The following is a 6,015-nucleotide window of genomic DNA, read 5'->3' as shown; positions in this document are numbered from 1 at the left end:
AGACAGAAACACGCAGACACACACACACACACACACACACACACACACACACACACACACACACACACACACACACACACACACACACATACACACACACAAACAGACTGACAATAAAACCGACATTCAAACAACAATAAAATGTCAACATGATTGAGAAAAGTTAGCCAAAAGGAAGTTCGACTGCAACACTGTAAGCAGATGAAATTAAAACTTGAAATCAATTAATTCAAATGAAAAATACGAGCTCGTATCTAGCAGACTCCTTCGAAAGCAGAGAATGGATGCCTGAATGGCGGGGTAAAACGGTCTTACACGTTAAAACCCACTCGTGCAACAACAACGACAACAACAACACAAAAGTACGAGTGTACGTGGGAGTTTCAGCCCATGAATTCAGAAGAAGTATCTAGCAGACTGAATTAAAAGAAACAACGAGAGTTAAGTCATAGTAATTTTAATTGTGTCTAGCTCCTCTTCAGTTTGGAAGTTAACTCGCTCATAAAATGTCGGTACAAATGCAGACATATTAAGGAGTGTTCTAACCTAGTTTATTTTCTAAAAAAAAAAAATAGACAAGTACTAGTGAAACAGAATTTGTTCAAGGAAACTACTTTGGTGACCTTGTTCTTTCTGGGGTTTTTTCATTATTAAAGGGAGAAAGAAAAAGGGTTTTACTCATTTGCGTGCCACTGTTAAATTCTTCATTAATTTGTCTGCAACTCGTACAGTGTAATCGATACAATATCTAATGTTAAAGTTAGAATAGAAAGGAATTATGTTCTATATTTTGGAAAAAGCCTATTATTTTACAACTTCAAATGTTAAAATAAATGACCTTATCAAGGTTATAGAAGAGGGCAGACAAATTAGTTGTGAACCACGCTTAGACAGACACAGAATACAAACATAGGCTTTCTCGCACACTCTTGCTCACACCCAAGCCACAGAAAAAGACACACAGATACGCAACCACTGACACACGACATCTTTTAAGATAGACAGACTAAATAATGAGCCTGTTTCTTAACTGATTTTTGTAACGTTTGTTTTGTTTTGATTATCTGCTGGAGGAAGTAGATAATTATCAGCAAAATATTAATCATGGCCGCCATTTGCATTCACATTTTCCAAAATATCTACTTCCTCCAGCAGATAATCAAAACCAAACATACGTACACACTGACAGGTACATAAGAATTTAGACCAACTGTTGCGGTGACAGCCTCCTCACTGCCAGTTTATATGCAAATAGTCAGAGAATGTACCTTTATCGGAAATAAACTTACTTACTTCATTCATTAGTGACTGCCTCGTGTTCTATATGACATGAAAGTGCAGAGTCTTAGGAACACAACGGTACCAAGATCAAGAGTGTTGGTCACGAAACAAAGACGTACGGAGCAATTGAAAATTGTGACTGTGTTAGGAAACGCTGCCGTTGCTGAACTTTGGTTCAGTTTTGTGTGTTGCATGTAGTTGACTTATTTGTACTTTGTGGGAAAGTACCGATATTATATTTTGTAAACACAATATTTATGTTTGGACGAGAATGTAGGTGAACTTTCTAGTCCTGTCAAAACAAGTTGTTTACCACGTTGTTTTGAGTCGTGGGTTCGTGGCGTTCGCTCGGATTAAGTGCGTCGGCGCTTTTGATGTACGTCACAGAGAACGTCACTATTCTAGTCCATGGGCAGTTCATCTAATTTTAGTTGTATCATGTTCGGTCTGGAATATTCTCGAGATTGAGTATTTACTATATAGGCCAGCGCGATTTGTATGTAATAAAGCTTCTACTTTGAGTTCTGCTACGATGTGCAGTTGTATACATGTATGGAATGCTAAATAAATCCTCGAACTCAATTTGACGAGTTGTTTTCTGCTGCTGCGAAGACGGGCGACGTAGAATAAAAGAACACAACTATACGACGTTTGAGAACTTGTGGCAATCTCAAGTGTCGTGTAACAGACTGTCGTATGTAACAGCTTAGTTAATCTCCACCAACGTAACGTAGCGAAGCGTGGCGTAACGTAATGTAACGTAACGTAACGTTACGTAACGATATATTACACATCACAACACAACACAACACTTCACAACACAGCACATCACACCACACCACACCACACCACACCACACCACAACACAACCACACAACCGCACAACCACACCACACCACACCACACCACACACCACAACACAACACAACACAAACATAATCACAACCACACCACACCAGAACACACCACAACACAACACACCAACACAACACAACACAACACAACACAACACAACATAATCATAGCATATAGCTTAGTCAGAAAGTATGTAAGCATAAAGATGGACATTTAATTGTTCCTCAACACCAAATCGCTTCAATCCAGGATTTAGCAAGTATCCAGGTAAGAATTAAGCAGAGCACAGACAATCTTGTCAGGTTTATCCTGGTTCAGACAGACAGATGTGTCTAAGGGAGGGTTATACTGCTTCAAACGTGAGCTCATGATTCCTCATGTGCCCTTTGTGAGGATAAAACATTGTAGCGGGAAAAACAATATATAAACTTGTCCTTCTGCGAGACCAGTGTGTAGGGTCCTGGGTGTACCCGTTCTCAGGGCTTGGAAAACAGTTGATTGTGTGTGCTTTGTTTGCTTTGTGAATGTGTGTGTGTGTTGGCGGTGGGGATAGGGATGGGTGGGTGAGTGTGTTGGTGGTTGTGTGTTTGCGCGCGCGCGCGCGCGTGTGTGTGGAGGGGGTGGTCGAGAATCCCAGGTGCACACAAAGTCCTTCAAGACTTACCTGCCCTGACTTATACGTGCTTCAGCGTCAGTTACTCACAACAGTCATTTTGGGGAGTGGGGTTGTTGTTGCACGTGTGTGTGTGTGTGTGTGTGTGTGTGTGTGTGTGTGTGTGTGTGTGTGTGTGTGTGTGTGAGTGTGTGTGTATGTGTGTGAGTGTGTGTGGATGTATGTGTGTGTGTGTTTGTGTGTGTGTATGTGAGTGTGTGTGTGCGTGGGAGAGGGGGGGGTGGTGATATGGTGGTCGGGAGTCAGATTACATACAACCTTAGTCAGTCCTAGGAGTCTTGCCTACTTTGATTATACGTGCTCCAACGTCACTTGATCACAAAGGTCATTTGAAAGTCGAACCATTATTTTGTGTCACAAAAAGTCAATCATGCTTACCATGTCAGCAATGTGTATTGCTGGCAACAACTTACACACCCCTTCACCCTTACACCCGCCCCGCTCCATTTTAATGATGTCGACAGTGTGTGCAAACTGCCTTTAAGGTAATATTCATCCAAAACAAAATTCATCGTCAACAAGATTCTCTGTCATGTTGAGAGTTTCTTAAGGCGCGTTTACTCAGTCTGGCCTCTTTTACACCCCTTTTCTCATTTTTCTCCTCCTCCTCCTGCTCCTCCTCCTTTCACCTCCCCCCCCCCCCCCCCGGTCGGCGTTTTTTGTCTTTTTGTTGTTGTTGGTTTTTCTATTAACTGTTCTAATGCGGTTGTAGTGGGCTAAATACTCACGGGGCCATTTGCTACAGAGAGGATGATTCTATCACTCAAATGGGATGATGTCGTGTCCGACCGTTTGCAATCACCCTATAAAGGCAGCTGTACTCTGTCTTCGAAATTAACTTTTCTAATCATATGTTCATTTGCATGATCTTGTTATTCCTTTGTGAACTCATCATTCAACTATTTAACTTCATCTTTTTTTTTCCTTCTTTTTTTTTGTAATAGTATTTCTTTGCCTTCATCTTAACTTCGGTTCTTCTTCCTCCTGTGGGACTATAAGTTCTCCTCCCTCTTCTTCTCTTTCCTATTTGTCTTCCTTCCTTGGAAGTACTATCTTGTCATCCTCATCCTCATCTTTTTTTTTTTTTCCTCGGGGATAGACTGTCTCTTCCCTTCTTTATCGTCTTTTTCTTTTTCGTCCTCCTCCTCCTTCTCATTCTCCGCCTCCGCCTCCTCATCCTCCTCTGTGTCTATGTCTCCAAGTCTGTCTCTGTCTCTCTGTTTCTGCTTGTGTCTTTATTTCCCTCTCTCTCGTATTCTACCCGCCCCCTGTCTTCATTTTCTCTGCCTCACCCCCTTCATCTCATCCCCCACAGCCATCCAATACGTGGTTCTCTATTTCTTCAATTAAAACAATCCTAATTCAATCACCATGCAAGAGAGTCTGTAAAGGTCAATTTATCACGAACAAAATCTGTGCAGTCTATGATATCACAGAGGCGACCTCTCTCGCTTTCTCTCGGTCTCTTTCTCTCGCTCTCTCTCGGTCTCTTTCTCTCGCTCTCTCTCGGTCTCTTTCTCTTTGTCTCTTATCTGTCTCTCTCATTGTCTCGCTCTGTGTCTCCCGTTCTCTCTCTCTCTCTCTCTCTCTCTCTCTCTCTCTCTCTCTCTCTCTCTCTCTCTCTCTCTCTCTCTCTCTCTCTCTCTCTCTCTCTCTCTCTCTCAAGCCCAATTCATCACGAAAAACACATTGTAACGGTCTAGTCATTACGATCCTAAATTGTGCGACGTCAGATCTGAAAGGTGATGCCATCCCTCTTGCTTCCTTCTCTTCCCCTCCCCCCACACACTCTCTCCTCCTGTCTCTCTGTGTGCCCTCTGTCTTCCCCACCCCCTCCCCCTCTCCCACCATGACGCAAAACTTTCCGTAAAGGTCAAGTCATTACGAACGCAATCAGTGCAACTGCGTCAAAGCTCAGTGGGGATTAAAGACGGCAATTACTTTTTCAGACCTTCAAGCAGTGAGGGCAGCCAACGTTCAAACCACAGCACGCTCTCTCGACTTCTCTTGAGCGTCGTCATCCTTCCTTGTAGCTACTGTTCGGGAACACTGCTGATCAGAACGTCAATTTTGGGGGAGTTTGCTGCGAATCTGACTAATGTGAACAATGTGGAGAATCCACTGTACCTTAAATCTAGACTTGCTCGAAAACGCACCACTAGTATGGTCATTAATTGAATTAAAGTGAGTGAATGCGCTTCATGGCGCTGTTCTTTCCGATGGTGGAAATGAAAAGTCGTCGAGAAGCGCCGCCTGAAGGCAAGACCTCTATGAACGCATCACGTACACACACAAGGGAAGTAACTCAGTGGAAGTAACCCAACTCAACCATCGCCAAGAGTGCTCTTCTTTGTCTCTTTTACGACCTTTAATTAAGCAATTTATTCATTCCCTTTTGCAAAATAGAGGAAGTGCTACTGGGCCTTAGCACTATTCGTAACCCACAATCTAATGGTATAACTTTTGAAGCGATCTTAGGGTCTTTTTTCTTAGGTAGTATTAGGTAGTATCCCTTTAAATTCCTTTGCATTTCAAGGAGTATGTAGATCATGGACATTGTACACAAGAGGGGAGGTGAACAGTAGTGGTGGAGGTGGAGGGCGTTTTTTTTGTGTGACTGGGGACGATTGTTTTCGCGTGCACATAAACATACTTCCGCCAATAGATAACATCAACGCTAACATCAATTTATACATTTCCTTTTGCAAAATAGAGGAAGTGCTACTGGGCCTTAGCACTATTCGTAACACACAATCTAATGGTATAACTTTTGAAGCGATCTTAGGGTCTTTTTTCTTATGTAGTATTAGGTAGTATCCCTTTAAATCCATTTGCATTTCAAGGAGTATGAAGGTCATTGACATTGTACACGAGAGGGGAGGTGAACAGTAGTGATGCATATGGAGGGCGTTTTTTTGTGTGACTGGGGACGATTGTTTTTGCATGCACATAAACATGAATCCGCCAGTAGATAACATCAACACTAACAGGATACATCCTGAACTCAGGTCAAAAATGAGTTACTTCCCTTCGGGTCTCATTCTATACCTGACAGGATGCCTTGGTTTTCATTCTGTGGGTAAGAAATCGATTTTTTTTTTTACATATTTAGATCTTTTCGTAATGTGTTATGGATATAAGCAGATTTGCGATCGTCGATAATGATTTTTCATGGTGTTGTGTAATTTTTATATAACAAAGGAATT

The sequence above is a fragment of the Littorina saxatilis genome, linkage group LG1, assembly GCF_037325665.1.
Source record: "Littorina saxatilis isolate snail1 linkage group LG1, US_GU_Lsax_2.0, whole genome shotgun sequence".
NCBI classification, from domain to species: Eukaryota; Metazoa; Mollusca; class Gastropoda; order Littorinimorpha; family Littorinidae; genus Littorina; species Littorina saxatilis.
The sequence above is the reverse complement of the archived record's forward strand: the minus strand, read 5'-3'. Positions refer to the sequence as shown.